This window comes from Columba livia, chromosome 12 (genome assembly GCF_036013475.1).
Source record: "Columba livia isolate bColLiv1 breed racing homer chromosome 12, bColLiv1.pat.W.v2, whole genome shotgun sequence".
Lineage (NCBI taxonomy): Eukaryota > Metazoa > Chordata > Aves > Columbiformes > Columbidae > Columba > Columba livia.
Genome location: NC_088613.1, coordinates 8,070,728 through 8,086,272, shown reverse-complemented (window position 1 = coordinate 8,086,272; position 15,545 = coordinate 8,070,728). Strand labels below are relative to the sequence as shown.

At 45.9% G+C, this 15,545-nt stretch overlaps 1 protein-coding gene across 9 annotated transcripts in view; it reads left to right on the top strand.

Moving 5' to 3' along the window:
• The first annotated feature begins 284 nt into the window (after nt 1–284).
• PLS3 (plastin 3) overlaps nt 285–15,545 on the top strand; it is a 52,829-nt gene continuing 37,568 nt past the window's right edge. For 2 of the 9 annotated variants that reach the window (XM_065077668.1, XM_065077664.1), the window contains exon 1: nt 1,148–1,205. The gene's annotated coding sequence lies outside the window, so the exon portion shown is untranslated. Of the gene's footprint in view, nt 421–938; nt 1,063–1,144; nt 1,211–7,396; nt 7,548–8,619; nt 8,648–15,545 lie in introns of those variants that run through there. The other 7 variants (XM_065077666.1, XM_065077665.1, XM_065077667.1 and 4 more) reach the window with 7 other exon arrangements.

Genomic DNA, 15,545 nt, shown 5'->3' with positions numbered 1-15,545 from the left:
GAACCCAGGAGAAGGCAGGGATACTTATAGTGAAGAAGGCATGCATGCTTGGAGGAAAGTTGCGTACAGGGGAAGAATGAGGGATGCTTGCAGGACGGGAGGAACGCATGCACGGGAGGTGGGATGCAGGCAGGGCGGGAGGTGGGATACATGCAGAACACGAGGGATGCAGGCAGGGCAAGGCATGGCATGGCAGAGCAGCCCGGTGGGAACGGGAGCGCGCCCTGGCTGTGGCCGCAGCTCCTCCCCGCCCTGAGTGACTCCTCGGCCGCCTAATCGCCGCGCCGGGACGCCGTGATGTGCAGGCGCACGGCCCAATCCGGCCGGGGCGGCGGGGCTGGGGCGCGCCGAGCGCGGGCAGCGGGGCTGGGACACGGCTCGGCAGGACGGATCGGCTCAGCTCGGCACGGCGCACGGGAGGTGAGCGCTATCAGGAGCTCTTCCAGCGCGGCTCCGACTTGGGGAAAGTTGCCGACGCTCGCCCCGTCGCCCGGAGCCGCACCGGCCCGGGCGGAGCATCCCGGCAGTAGCGGCGGGGAGGGAGGCGCCGACCGGCCCCAGCGGCTCCGCGGGGCCCAGCCCAGCCCAGCCCGTGCTGCCGTCCGGCTCCGCTCGCGGCCAGGCGTGTCCCCGCGCCGCCGCCCCGGGAGAGTCCCGGGACAATGGGGCGGCGGGACGGGCACGGAGCGGGGAGAGCTCGCGGAGCCTTGTGTGTAGCTGGGGCGGGAGGCGCGGAGCCCAGCGTACATCGGTGCGCGCCGGGACGCGGAGTACGTGTCTGCTGGGCGCGCTCCTGCCGCCCCTTCCAGCCTCCCCGCGGCGATGAAAAGGCACTTGGCTGATTCATTCCCCTGGAAAACTTCAGCCCTGGGCTGAGCGGGGCCGGCCCGGCACGGGAGATGCGCTGCCCCGTGGCCGCTGTTGGTGCGTTTTGTGCGGCCGGGCCGGGCCGTGAGCTCCGCCGCTGGGACAGAGGGACGCGCAGCGAAAGCCCCGATTTCTGCAGAACTTCAGGCTTTGTGCGAGTTGATAGAAGCAGAGCCCGGCTGAAAGGGAGAGGAGGTGCTGCTTCCCCCTGCGGGTTCCCGCAGAGCAGTACTGAAAAGGGGCTTCAGTTTGCATTTAACTTTTATCTTTTATGCAGGATAGTGTTCCCAAAACCAGAAAGAGTGAGGAAATTGGACCCAACTTCTCATCTAATTGAAGTGAGGTGAAGTGAAGCAGTGGGACAGCTGTGTGGGTTTATTTTTATACATCTCTAATTTGGTCTGGGAGAGGAAGTGTCACCCTGCTCCCCCGAACAATGGCTTCTTGTCGGTAGCCTGCAAAGTGAAGGGGAAGAGCAAGGAATTTTTCAGGAGGTGAAGCTTTAGACTTTCCTTTGCACAGGAAATTCTGGGGCACCCTGGCACTGACTGTGAGCACTGTAACGGATGGCATCAAGTCTTGATGCTCACAGAGGTAACAAACTGTAGTGTGACTGTGCTCCAGTTGTAAGTTCTTGTAAAAGTGGAAATAGGGGCGAGATGTGTGGAAGGGAGTCTAAACTCTGGTTAGTGCTTCCTTGGGACAGGCTGCATGTGTCTGCTCTGTAATAGCTCCCTACAGCAGAGCATCACTTGAACTCATTTCTTTTCAGGAGAGCTGTTGGTATAGCTCCGAGCAAATGCCGTTGAATCAGCCTCTGATGTTGTTATTGCTGTTACACAATCCCAGTGGAATGTGTGTGCACATGAGAGCTTGGCTTCCTGTTTTTGGTCAGTCTGTAGAAGAGACTATACAAGATAATAGATATCTCAGATAAATTGCTTTTGCATGAGAACTTTAAGCTATTGTTCACCCAGTAACACTTGTGAGTTCTCCAATGAGCCTGGTAACCTGAGAAAAAAAACTCCTTAATGCTGGGAGACTTGCTCAGAGTAACTTTAAAGACAACAGCTGGAACCTGGATATAAAGAGGGAATAGTTATAGAGATCAACATATGTCAGTGCTGTGCATAATGATGTATAGAAATTCAATCTGCTTTGAAAAGAAATCTTGTGTAAAGAGGTGCTTCTGGTAGTTTGTCAGTGGAGGGCCGGGTTTCAAGGAGATTAGTGGACATAAGGCGAGTCCTCTGGGTGCAATATTCTGCAGCTGACTTCTGCCCCGTGGGTATTTGATGGCATTCTGTGGGGTGTGTGCATGCAGAGAAATTCCAGATCCGCTGGTTTGCATCCAAATAACTCTTCAAAAAATAGTATGTTATAAAATAATTTGTTAAGAGAAATGTTTTTGAAACACTGCTGTTATCACAGCCTGCTAATCTTGCCAAAAGTTTAACAATTTGAGGATGTTGCTTGGTTGTAACTGAGCTGCTTTGAAAGAATTCTTTGCTTGTGAAAGATGAATTACTCGTTCTTTGTCTGGGTTAAGAGATCATAATGTGATTATTTAGTGCTAGATATCAAGAATTATGCTTAACCAGGGTCTTTGTTCTCTTATCAGAGTTAATCTGACAAAGTTTCCCCTCCTATAAAGTAGGCAAACGTGTCCCCAGATTAAAGAATACCCAAACCTTCAGAAACCTATTTACTAGTTTTGGCTAGATTATCTTCACAGTGGGGAGGGCTCTGGGGGCTGACGACTTCATTAAGTATTCAGCTGATGGATGCTCGGATTTGGGATAAATGCAGAGGAACTCCTTCCCCTGGGGCTCCCCTACTGACTTCTCTGCCCCCGGTTTCAATTGTTGGGAGATTAGGACTGTGAGTGAAGGAATTGCAGCCATGTTAAATGGGTTTGCCGGTGAATTCACTCATGTGGGATCTTCTGGTAACTCTTTCCTGTGTTTACTTGGCTCTCTAGTGCAGTGACTTAACTGGCTTTGGAGAAGTGGAAATAATAAAGTTCTGACAAAGGAAGTAAATGAGAATGCTTCTCAGTGATTGATTGAGAAGGATACTAGGGACAGTAATTAAGTAATTTTGCTTGAGCAGCTACCAGTGATCTAAGTAATCCAAGGGCCTTGTGAATAGCTTCATAGGTAAACTTAATGTTGGAAGTACTGTCTCTGTCTTTTGTGTAGTAAAACTGCAAGTGCTTCATTTCTGCTACCTAAAGGGGATCTATAAGAAAGCTGGAGAGGGGCTTTTTACAAGGGCATGTAGTTACAGGACAAGGGTTAATGGCCTTAAACTGAAAGAGGGTGGATTTAGACTAGATAAAAGGAAGAGGTTCTTTCCCATGAGGGTGGTGAGGCATTGGGACACGCTGCATCCAGGGCAGCCTGGATGCCCCATCCTGAAAGTGTTCAAGGCCAGGTTGGATGGGGCTTTAGGCAACCTGGTCTGATGGAAGGTGTCCTTGCCCATGGCAGTGGGAACGAGAAGATCTTCAAGGTCCCTTTCAACCCAAACCATTCTATAATTCTAAGGGAAATACTTTTTTTTATGTGATCGGCAGTGAGTTTAGCAGGGGTGTGCCCATCATTTTTCTATGTAGGTATTTTAATCCACTTCCTTATCAAAGTATTAATAGATGGTAGCTATCAGTAGTAAGCACACTTGATCACTTATGACAGCTACATTTAGTACTTAAGGTTGTCTTGGTGGTGATATTTCAGGTGGTAGTAGCTTACTTGGTGATGTGACCCAAGTACACCCTATCTGTGTTCTTGGTAACCTGTTTTACATAGCACTAAATGATAGATGTTGGGGGGGTGGGAGAAGAGCCTGTGTTTTCAGCAAAACCAAGGACTGAATGAGTTTAGCTTTATGCCAGTTTTTTTCAGGTTGGTTTTTGTTTGTTTTGATGATGGTGTTGTGGTTGATTCTTGTTTGTTTTGGTGGTGGTGTTGTGTTTTTTTTTTTGTTTGAAGTTACAATGTCTTATATCTCTTTCTTTCTTAAAATGCTTAGTACTGTGGACCAGAATCCTCTGGGGACATTTGTCCCTCTTTAGATACAGGTCTGTTAGCTTGATTTTCTCGCGTGTGCACTGCCTATGGCAGAGGAAGTGATGGTAAAGCAGCATCTCTCCCATTTGCATTATTCCAGCACAGGTTTTGTACAGATCCAGCAGAGCCCTGCAAGGAAAGCGCAGTCCCAGCTCACTAATGATGTTCAACAACAGTGTTCAAGGTGACTCGCAACCTGCTCTGCTGGGAGGCAGGTGAATCCTGTGCAGGGACATGGTGATGCTTCTGAGCAAGAAGAGAGAAAGCAAAGGTGGAGAGGGAAGGACAGAGATGTAAACTGCTACAGAGTTGCTTTGTAGCTTACAGAGAGTAGCACAGGTGAAATTTGTGTGGCTACAACTTGGTTTTTATCAGTGTGCCACACAGTAGCAACAAACAGCAAAAGAAATATAGTTGGTGTTTTCTTCAGGCTTTGAGTATTAGTTTTGCTTGCATGTATGTTAGAGTAGTAATTCAGCACAGAAAAAAAGCAGATTCTCGTCTCTCAGTGCCAGTTGTTTAAACATGTGACTGACAAGTTATCAACCTGCATGGTGCAATAACAGATATTAATTTTTAACTTATTAGTTACTACTGAGAAGTTCCTTGTCATATTGGAAATAGCCACAATATGATATGTTAATATTTGTTAACTAATTACTGACCTTTGCATACTCAGTACTTTTTGAACTAAGTACCATTGTGTACTAAGTATTCTATGTATCTTTTTGAACATTGAGTTCATGGAGTAATTAAAGTTGCTAATTACATCAAAAAAGCCAAACATGAATCCAGAAAATTCTACCACCAGATACCTGTGGAAAGGTAGTGTTAAATACTGAATTTAAGAAGTTTATCAAGTAACCTTAATGTCTATGCAGAGGAAAACATCCTCAGCATCTCTTAATTTCAAGTGCGTTGCAAAACTGAGACCAACTGCAGGGGGTGATGCATGGTTGTATTAAATCAGTATTTGTTGGGTTACTCTAATGAATGTCACAATATTGCCTTGCTCTTTTTTATCGCTGGTCCCCAAACCATTTGATAGGCATCTGTTGACATCTTTGCACATACATTCCTGTTGTCACTTTGGGAATTGGGTTATTGCACAAGCAGGGCTGTGTTTGTGGTGACCAGGTCTTGGCTGCAGTGCTGCTGGTGGGGGTGTGCATGGAAGAGCTGTTTCCCCTCTGACCATCCAGAGAGTAGTTGCTCAGTCTCTAAAACAAAATTGGCTTTCCCTGTTTGTCCAGCCCAGAGGTACCTGCAACTCTTGCTGCTAGTAGATGAGTAGGTGGGAATGGTGAGAGGTGTCACCTCTTGATTGAAGGCAGTTGAGTGATGGTCTGCACCTGGGCCCTGGGTGGTGTGGCTGGGAGAAATGGTGCTAACTGGCCATCCTGGAGGTCCTCTGAGTAGAGGTAGCTCAGCTGACAGTGACTGGACAGCTATAATTGCTTTCAGCTGTGTGACTGCTGGCCATGAATGGGTTACAGTTATATCCCTTCCTCCACACACTCGGCTTTGGGTGTTCGTATGGGTGCACTGTCTCTCTTGGATTGATTGAGTGGCAGGGAATTAAAAGTAGGAATCACCAGCATGGTCCGTGTTGGGAGTGGGTGTGCGGTGGGTGGTGCTTAGACAGAGCAGCATTTAGTGCAGCTTCGGTCTTAGCAACTGTTGACTTCATGCTCTTCAGTGCTGAATTTGTAGGTAATGGATGAAGCTTGTCCTGTCCATCCTCACTAGTGTTTCCTGTCCTGGATGTTCTTCCTGCCTCTTGGTCAGGTTTTTCCTGAAGTGAAGACTTCAGTAATGCCTCTTCATCATGTTCTGTGCTGTGAGATTCACTTGGGGTGCTGCAGCATGGCCTTTGAGAAGTCTCATGGTTTGTGCAGGTCCCGTCCCCTCCAGGGCTAGGTTAGGTGTAGATTTCCTCTGCTTTACCAGCAAGCAGCATTAACCTGTCTGGGTGGCATTGCCACATGTGGTATCAACCTGGGGGCAGGGTATCCCAGCTGTCAGAAATCCTCCTGCCCCGTGTGCAGCCCCCAGCCCACCCAGTCTCCCTTGGCATGTGGCATCAGCACAGCTCCTGGAGTGCGTCTGCTGCGGCATGGAGTACGAGCTGCCTGTGCAGGGTGATGGATGCCCACCCTTGTAATTGACGACCAAAGAGATTATTTGATTACAGATGGAAGATGGGACTCATGAGTGTTTGTGGCTGCAGAGCTCAACTCTGGGAAGCAGGCTCTGTGTCTGACATTTCAGGTATTCAGTGTGACCTTGTGTGATAAGGTTTTGATGTAGTCTGTGTGATCTGCCAGCAACCTTTCTTCTCATACTGGCTGAGTAAGAAAACATGGTGAATCAATGGAGCTGGAAGACGGAAGTCTCCACTTAAAAGGGCTGGAGAGGAGGGTGGGAGGAGAGGACATGCCCATCTGCCCTCTGCTAATACGACGCTGTTTGATTCAGAAGTTGTGGCATTGGAGGTGATCAAGCTCTTCCCTGCAGTGGCCACATCTGACATCAGTGCTGCCAAGAGGCAGCTGCTCTGACAGCAGGACTGCCCGCTTCGCCCGGTCCACCCTCTCCCGGCAGGTCTATTCTCATTACAGGGGTGTGGACCTCCCTGGACAGGGTGCTGAGAGGTGGTTGCCAGTGCACTCAGTCACTGTGGCATCCACCAGTCTCCTGGGAATCTGTCATCTGTTGGCTTTTTTGTTAATAGATTAAAAATGCCAAGAATGACAAGCAAGTCCTGTCTGGCCTGCTTGGAAGAATTATATCATGTGTGCTCTTCTAACAGCTAGTGTTTCAGATCTGGGTTTTGTGGGTTAACACTTGGGCTAGTCAAAGCTAGTTCTGTCACTGGGCTTGTTAGTGGAGTGATGATGAAGAGGAGGCCTCTGTGTCCCCAGGAGAGTTGCTATCAGCAGAGATGGAGTTATTGAGGGCCATTCTTTCCCTTTTGTTTGTTTTGCTAGTTGATTCCTGTTAGTTTATCTCCACTTTTCAGCAGCCATGAGTCATGAGGCTCACTGCTACTTGTGGAAATGCAGCATCCCTGTCAGATGGGCTGCTTGCCTTAGGTCCCTTTCTTTGTGTCCCCCTGTGCCAGCTGGTCCATGGTCTCCAACGCCCTGTACCATGGGACAATGTGCACATTCCTGGGGGTGAACTGGTTCCACCTGCAACATCCAGACTGTCCCCAAGGGTGCGGCAGCCTGTGCACTACTGATATTAGGGAATCATTATGGAAGAAATAAAATAATTATTGGTTTGACATGCATCTGAGGATGTGGGGAGCAGGACAACTGTCTGAAAGAGGAAGCTCTGGTTAGGAGTGCTGCCGATTGCTCACGTCAATCCATATGGGCCATATGTTTCTAACCAGTCCCCGTGTCTCATTTCCTTCTCTCAAATGCTTACAGCTGTTTTTCCTGCCTCTTCAGTAGGTTTTTTGTTCCTGTGAAAAGAGTGACAGCTCACAGATGCTGCTAGGAATCTCTACTGCATAGCTGGGAAAAGAGACTATTACTGTGACCTTCAAGAGAAGCGAAGGTGTAGTGTCTCTGCAGGAGGCCTAATTTCTGATGTTTTGAAGTAAGCTTTTTTTTTTTTTTCTTTAAGCTGAAAATAGTTTGCTGTGTCATTCACAGTTTCCCCATCACATACTGCCCTTAGTGATGGAAGTGAAAGACCAGGTAGTTGGTGCTGTAACTTAGGTGTGGAACAAAGAAGGAAGAAATTATGTTGGCCATGAGCATTTTATCTAGTGTTTAGAGGCGTTCACCATCCAGCCTTGCTGCTATGCTTGTAAAATCTGGGTTGAACTTGTCAGTGTTGCTTAGATGTTGGCTTTTTTCCTAAGAAGTCCATGGCTGAAATGATAGCAGTGCTTGAGGTTCATTGTTGCTGGTCCTCCACTTAGCCTGGTGTACTGTCTCTTCTGTTCTGCCTTTTTTGCATTCTGCCAAGAGAAGTAATTGCAGACTTCTGCAGTGGGGTTAATAATCCAGCTCTGATCATGTGAAGTAGCAGCTCTAGAGATGCTGTTGCCTATATGAGTGTCTCACAGTTGGCAGATGGATGGGTTTTAAAAGGACATCTGAAGACAGTGAGAGAAGCTCTATGTGCCCTTTTTATACAAATAACCTGCGTACAACAAAGAACATGGGGTTGATACGGCAGAGTAAGTGGCTGTGTTGAGTTGGCTTGGATGTCAAATTGAGCCTGTAACAAGTAAAACCTAGTGGTGTGTTAATGTAGGAAGTCTGTGTGATGTTAGGTTCATTAAGGTGCTGAGAGCATACAAAACATCTCTGCTCTTAGTGGGTTGGTTGCCTGTTGGCCTTTAACCCTAAATAAGCAAAACTTATTTTCCAATCATTAGGTCACTTTGGTGGCTTTGCTTTGCCTTTCTTGCAGCCCCAATATCACAAAAGAACAAGGTGTCCCAACAGCTGCTGTACTGTTGTCTGAAATGGGAAACCTTGTGTAGGATCATGGTGGTGTGTCCATGACTGGTGACTCCCAAGGATCTCACTGCTGTGCAAGGAGCCACAGATTGGCTCTTACTCCTGTACAAAATACACTTCTCAACCCATGTTATAAATGATACTTCATAAACTGCTGTAGGAAATGGAAAATAATTCTTATTTTTGTTCTTTTACAGCCATATTCTTTAGACCAAAATACACAGGGTAAGTCTGGCCCTTCCCTTTATTCACTTTTCATGGCCTCCTTTGTTTTTCATTTATATATTTTTTTATTCTAAATTCCTCCCATCCCCAAAATAGAACAGACATCAGCCTGCAAGCAAAAGTTGCCAGTCTTGTGGATTATAGTGGCTTTTTGGCCTGGTTGTAGACTGAGCCCCACCCTACGTAGGCTTGGATTAAAAATAGCCCTTCTTTTCAGCAGGCTGAAAACTGTAGACAACATGTTCACATCTTGGTTTCTGAGGCACTGGCAACCACGGGAAGCCCTTCAGCTGTAAAATGCTTTAGAAAAATCTGTTTTTGCTAGTTCATCCAAAAGTGCTAAGGTGACCAGTGTCAGGGAGATGTACAGCCAAGTGTCTGGCTGCCAGCCACGTAGTTATCGTAGATATTGAGTAAAATTTTAGTCATGTTTCTTGCAGGACCTGAGAGAGTTGAAAACAGTAGACCACAGCCTCTGCAGTCCAGCAGCCTGGAAAGAGACCCTGGTCCATCCTTGTAGTGGAGAGAGTTGGCTGAATGGGATGAAGAGAAGAATGAATGCTGTATCACTGAGCCTTAGGGGTAGGAAGCAGTCAAGCAAGACCTTTTATTGATTCATTGAATGCCTACCTGGCTTAAGCAGTTGTTAAGAAAATACTAGCAGAAGCTTTTATAGTTCATTACATGTGATGGTAACATCTTAGTGTGATAGCAAAGTGTCTTATGGGTGACAAGAGAGGACCCTGATGTTCCACTCTCTGGGACAAGTGTTTGCGAGCGGAAGAGGTTCCTGGATACAAAGGTGTTTTCATGGAGGAAGGTCCAGCAGGTTTAAAGGTCACTAGCTTCAGAAAGGAAGGACAGAGCTCTCACCAGCTGAAAATGAAGGCAAGTGCTTCCTACAACTGCTCTTCTACCTGGTTGTATGAGCTTGGCAGAGAGCTGGGTGAGAAGAAAGGACATATGTGCTGCTCTGATGTCTGCTGGCTATGCATTCAAGGGGAGATAGAAATCTTGGCCTAAGGAGAACAATATTTTGGGGCTACACTGGGCATTAGGCTGCCAGTTCAAGTATCAAGTGGTGTGAGGAGAAGTACAAGGGCCAGGAGAATGCTTCTGCCCCACAGCCTCCAGCTCAGTCCTGTCTGTCCAGACCTGAGCTGCACACTCCTCCCTCTTCTCATAAAACAGGAAAAAGACATTAAGGGTGAAAGGTTGACAGCATCTGGGATGGTGATCTCATTCTACCACTGCCTGCTGGAAAAGCCAAGCCTCAAAACCAAGATTTCTCAGGCAAGTCTGAGTGGTTGGCCATGGGATAGCAAAAGGGAAGAGTCAAGTGTCTCCTTGCTCTGGGCATCTGTTCTCTGCCCCATGAATGTCAGCTGTTGACTTCTTGCGTTGTTCAGTTTGTTTTCCACTGTCCTTGGCCATGCTTGTGTGAGGCAGCAAATTGTTTTACACAGTGGTAGCAAATGCCAGCTCCTCCAGCTTAGCCATAAGCCTCTGCAGTTGTTTAGGCCTGGGGTGGGAATAAATGAGCAGGGAGGTGCGATGGAAGGAGGGCAGGGAGATTCTGCCCGTTGCCTGTTCCATGACTGTTTATGACTAGCATACCCTGTGGGCCTGGAATGGTTTACACGACCTTGTTGATCAAATGACTCTCTGAAATGCCTCTTTCTCTTCAGTTTTTGTAGACACCGCCTTGGCCTGTTCTGTTTCTGGTTCTTCTATTCTAGACTAGACTGTAAAAAAACCATAAAAATGTGAAATATTGTCTCTCTTATAAAACCTTTCTAAACAGTCATGAAAATGGCTGTAGGAGGATACTAGAAAGATTCAGTTTCTCCCAAAGCCCAGGGACAGAGCCTTCAGCCTTTGTCTAACTTGGTTGCCTGTTTTTACTTTAGCTGTGAATCAAGGGGCTGTTTGTTCATATCTCAAATTCTTAAAGTGGAAAAACTGACTCCTGCAGTTATGTCTTTATTACAGACATTTTTTGCTAGAGGAAACAGAATTTTCCTTAAAAAAAAAAAAAATAATGCTAGTTGGGCTGCTTTTTAAAATGGCATAGATAGAGGGACTTAAACAAAGCAATATGAACTGTTGCAATAAAACCTGCAAAACACCAATTTTGGCAAAAGCATAAAGACAACAATCTGATACTCTCCAAGATGGGGCAGACTGGATAACATCTGAAGTGCTTCTGTCCCCTGCCAGTGTTTCCAGCATCAGGTGCTGAATGAGGCTGTGGTTTGGGGAGATGCTGGGATTTGCAGGAGGTGTCGGTGACCGCTGGGGCGATAGCTGGAGAGGACTCACCTCCGACGTGCTACAGGTGATCCTGCCCCTGACCTGTGGCCCATTAGTGCAGCTCCTGCCAGAGTTTTGTTTGCTAGAAGTGTTGCTGTTGCTTGGGCTCCAGATGATGGGGAGACTGTCTTGCTAGGGAAAAAGGAATAAAAAACCCCAAACAAAACCTAAAAAAAACCCTACAACAAACCAAATAAAAAAAAAAAAAACAAAACCAAAAATCAAAAAACCCAAAATGAAACCTAACAAAACCCAAGCAAACTAACAAAACCCAAACAACAAGGACAACAACAAAAACAAGACCAAAAACCGGAACAAAACCCAAACCCACCGAACTGATTAATTGGACTCCTACTGAAATTTTTATATCTCATTGGGGTGGTGGGAAATGGAGCTTAAGAAAAATCCCCTTTGTTCTCCCTTGCTTTTTTTTTCTATGACCATCAACATATGAAAAGTATTTTGATACTACAAGGAAAACAGGAAAGCATGTGATTCTGTGCTCAATTTAGATATATGGGACTGATTTTTGTCAATATGTTAGGGATTAAATTAGGGCTCTCCAGAGCTGAATGCACAAGCTGTTTAAAACACAGGTTGAAGATCTTGGATAACAGAAGCTTGTAGCCTCTCTGGATTAGGTTCTGTTTTTCTATAAGATCTTTCCCTCAAAGTATCTTTGCAGCTTGGCATCACAGGAGCTGATAGGGCAAGTGAGGTGTGATCCTGCTTCTTCATACTGGAAGTACCACGTAACACTTTGCATTGTTAATACCAGAAATAGTGGCTATGAGTGATGCAGTTTCTGTCAATAGTGTGGTGAGATCAGTCATTTCTCTTCAGGAGAGCAACCCACCTTTGAAGTACCCATTCGTTTCCAATGGTGACTGGAGCACTTCAGGTTACCATATTTGTAGCAACGCATGTGTGTCTTTCTAAATTTTATCAGGTTTTGTTCTGGGGTTTTTTTGTTTGTTTTTTTTTATGTTTGTATTGGTCTTTGCCCTAGCGACATTGTTCATGTATGTGACACTGTCCCAGCCCTGGCTGCAGAAGCCCGTGGTGCCAGGACTACTTCTTGATGAGCTGTGCTCAAAATAGCAGGGGAGGGGGATGGTTTATCTGCTTTTCCCACTGTCTCTCCAGTGCTACAAGTTAGAAGGGTGTCTTGCTCTGCTTTCACAAATAGTAGGGCTGAACTTGCTGCCTTTGACTCAGCCCTGGTGGGAGGGACAGAGATGGTGGATGAGGTCCCATGTGCTTTCACAGTTGCTGTCCCCATTTTTCTGGGAGAGCTCAGCACAACCCCTCCCAGCAGATGAAACTGCTGGGCAAGCATGAAAGTTCTCAGTGTATCCAGAATGCCGCTAACCAAGTGGAAACTTGAATTCAAGCTACCCATCCCTGTAATTGGCATTTTTGTTTTGTGAAGCAGTGCTTCAGCTGGGTCACTTGCTAAACAATGTCTGAAAGATCATAAATCCCAGGTCCTTGTTTACGCTCCCATTGCTATCTTGCTCTCCTTCCTGCTAATCAGCCAGGAAGGGTCTGTGGAACTTTATTTGGGTTTGGAGCAGGGCTGTGGTTTTGAGATTCCGGGATGCTGAATCCCGTCCCAGGGACAGGCTTGGATGCTCTCCTGCCTTGGAGCCTCTGCAGCAGGACACTACTGAGCAGCCTGATACTCCAGCCTGTTGCTCTTTTCCTTGGGTTAAAACTGTGGTTGCCTTCTGCTATAACTGCTGAGCAGCTGCAGTGCTGTGGTGGTGTGCATGTATATATATATATACACGTATATATAGATATTCTGCTATAAATAGTCTAGTTAAACATTTCCTTGACCCAGCATAGAACAAGTGCTTGTCTCCAGGTGGTCACAGAAATAAAGGAAGTGAGTTTCAAAGCAATATAGTGATTAAGCTTTTTCTTCCTGAATGCTGCACAAAAGGTTTTGCCTTCAAGAATGGATCGTGAGGACATTATTTTAGAGAATACATAGAGTGTTGTAGCTGTATGTGAAGTTATCCTGTTATGATTGGTATTGTGCAGACAAGCAGGCAGGTTGGCTCCTGTTTTTAAGAACTGTTTCTGAGATAGCAACACTTTGAAGGAGGTCAATACGGAAATATATTTACAAATGCATTCATGTTTCTCAGTGCTTCTGGAAGTAATAAGCAAGTTTCTGAACCCTCATTTAGGTGAAGTTCACCTTTCCATGAGGAGAGAGGGGAAACTGGGCCTTCTGAAAACTGTAAATATTTCGAACAAGTGGCTTTAATGTCTGAGCTAAACTTCAGTCTGTTCTTTCTGCACTGTTTGGCTGAAGTTGGGACTGAGTTTTCCTTGGGGACATGGATGGGAGGCTCCCGTGCAATCCTGCCCCTGCCCTTCTGTTGCCCACCCCTTTGTAATGTTCTTGTTGATCTCATTTCCAGCTGGGCTCTTGCCACTGTTTTATACAAACCAAATGCTCAAGCAAAGGCAGCATAGTTGGACTTCTTGTTGAAAACTTGTACCCCTGCCTGGCTCAGAAACTCCTGGAAGTTACTGTAGCTCTCCTGGATGGATGGGTATGGCAGCGATCAGCCTACTTGAGTTAGATCTATTGCTAAAGACAAGACCTTTTGTGCCTCCCTCCCACCGCCTTCTTCTTGAAGTGGTATATACCTTTTTTTCTGGGTTATATAGGGTCGTTTTAGTTGGTCCCTTTGCTTTTCGTTATCTGAAGGTCTATGCAAAGAGGTCTTGGAAAGACAGGAGGTGGAGTAAGATTCTGCCCTGCACTAATGGCCTTGAAACCCACTGTTATGCAAGAGGCTTTACAACCATTACTGGTCAATAATTCACTTCAGTGATTAAGGCTTTGTGCATTACGTTGATATCAGCTTGGCACATAGCAAGGTATTGCACTTTTAGTGCATTGCCCTTTGAACTGTAGTACTAGTAGCTAATATTCTTCATCAACATTTGGACCTCATTGGTGTAATCCTTGTTGTGGTCTTATTGCTCCCAGCTATAGATCTTCCCTTCCTACCTGAGCTGTGAAGTTGCTTCATGCCTTCTATCAAATAGCATGCCTTGCTTAGTCTTGGCTTTATGTAGGAACTGTAAATATTTTTTTATAAATTTGGAAGGACAAGGTGTTTTTATGGTTTTGTGTTGTGTGGGGTTTTTTTGTTGTTGTTTTTGTTGTGGTGTTTTTTTTTTGTTGTCTTTTTTTTTTTTTTTTTTTTTTTTTTTTTTTACTAATTCAAAAATTATTAAACTCGGAAGCAGCAACCAACTTGATAATAAGAAATCTGAGTCAAAGCAAAGACTGGCTTCACAGCATAGAGATCGGTCTGCTACTAGTAGCTGTTTTTTATGGGCTAGAAAATGTGAGGCAGCTTACTAATTAACAGTGTAATGAGCTGTATGGTGAAGATTGCACCCTAGGGACCTAAAGGCTATGGGTGACAACTTGCAGTATACGTGTGAGCGGTATATTCAGCTTACATCACCTTTCTGCATGCTGAAAATAGTGCAATAGTCAAGGGAGCCCCTGAAGTCAGTCTCTCCAGTAGGTCCATCCTACAGAAGATTTTCTGTTGGGGTCTGAGACAAAAGGAGCTGTTAGAGGGGAAGCCAACAACTGCAGGCATGAGCTAAATACCAGGAAAAGCATCAAGGTCCCTTGAGATGAGATTCTGGACTAGTTGAACACAGCTGGATTTGTAGGCCCACTTGTACAACATGATGAGCTACATGCCAAAATCTTCTACCTCCAGCATCTGGCAGAATGTCCAGATGAGATACCAGCGACTCCTCAAAGATCCTTGTAGGCTGGGCTGGGCCTACAGGCTGCTGCGCAGGTTGGTCTGTGACTATACCAGCTGTGCCTTGATGTCCCAGCACCGAAACCTTTCTGATAGTGGGAGGTGACCCGCAGATTAGTGGTGTGGGACTGAAGAGCCACCCAGTGGCAGTCTCCCACAGCCTCCCCAGCAACCAGGAGTGGTTTGCAGCAAACTGGTCCGGACGGTGGTCAACAGTTGGCTAAATGTCTATGTGCTATTTGGAGCAGGTGATGACTACAGTGGTATAACCCTTTCTTCCATATAGGTGGAAGACACTAAGCAGTCCTTGACCTCTGGTTCTGCATAATTGCTGGTCTTGCTGCTGTCCATGGATTTATTTTTCAAGCCACATCCTTTTTGCTGTTGTAATCTTATTTTACAGATTACACCAATTTTATTAGTAATCTAATAGGCTTCTTCTCTAGGCAAGACACTGGTGGTGTTTGGCATTAGAGATAGCTCTCGTTTGCTGTTGGCTTTTTTAAAATCAAAATGAGGTACAGTGCTTGGCTTTGGTAACAGTATTTATGTTTTAGTATTTGGCAAGTGAGTCTTCTCAGGGGAAAAGTCTGGCTTAAGTAGCTGAAAACTTTGCAGAGCTGTCGCTGCTGCTCATTGTGCAAAGAATTTATCATTGACAGAAAATGAAAAGGCTTATGATGAACTTGTATGAAAATATGAACCTCTCGTGAACAAATCTGTACTCCTGTCATTTGTATTGTGGTACCATCTGCAGTTAACATTTTTCT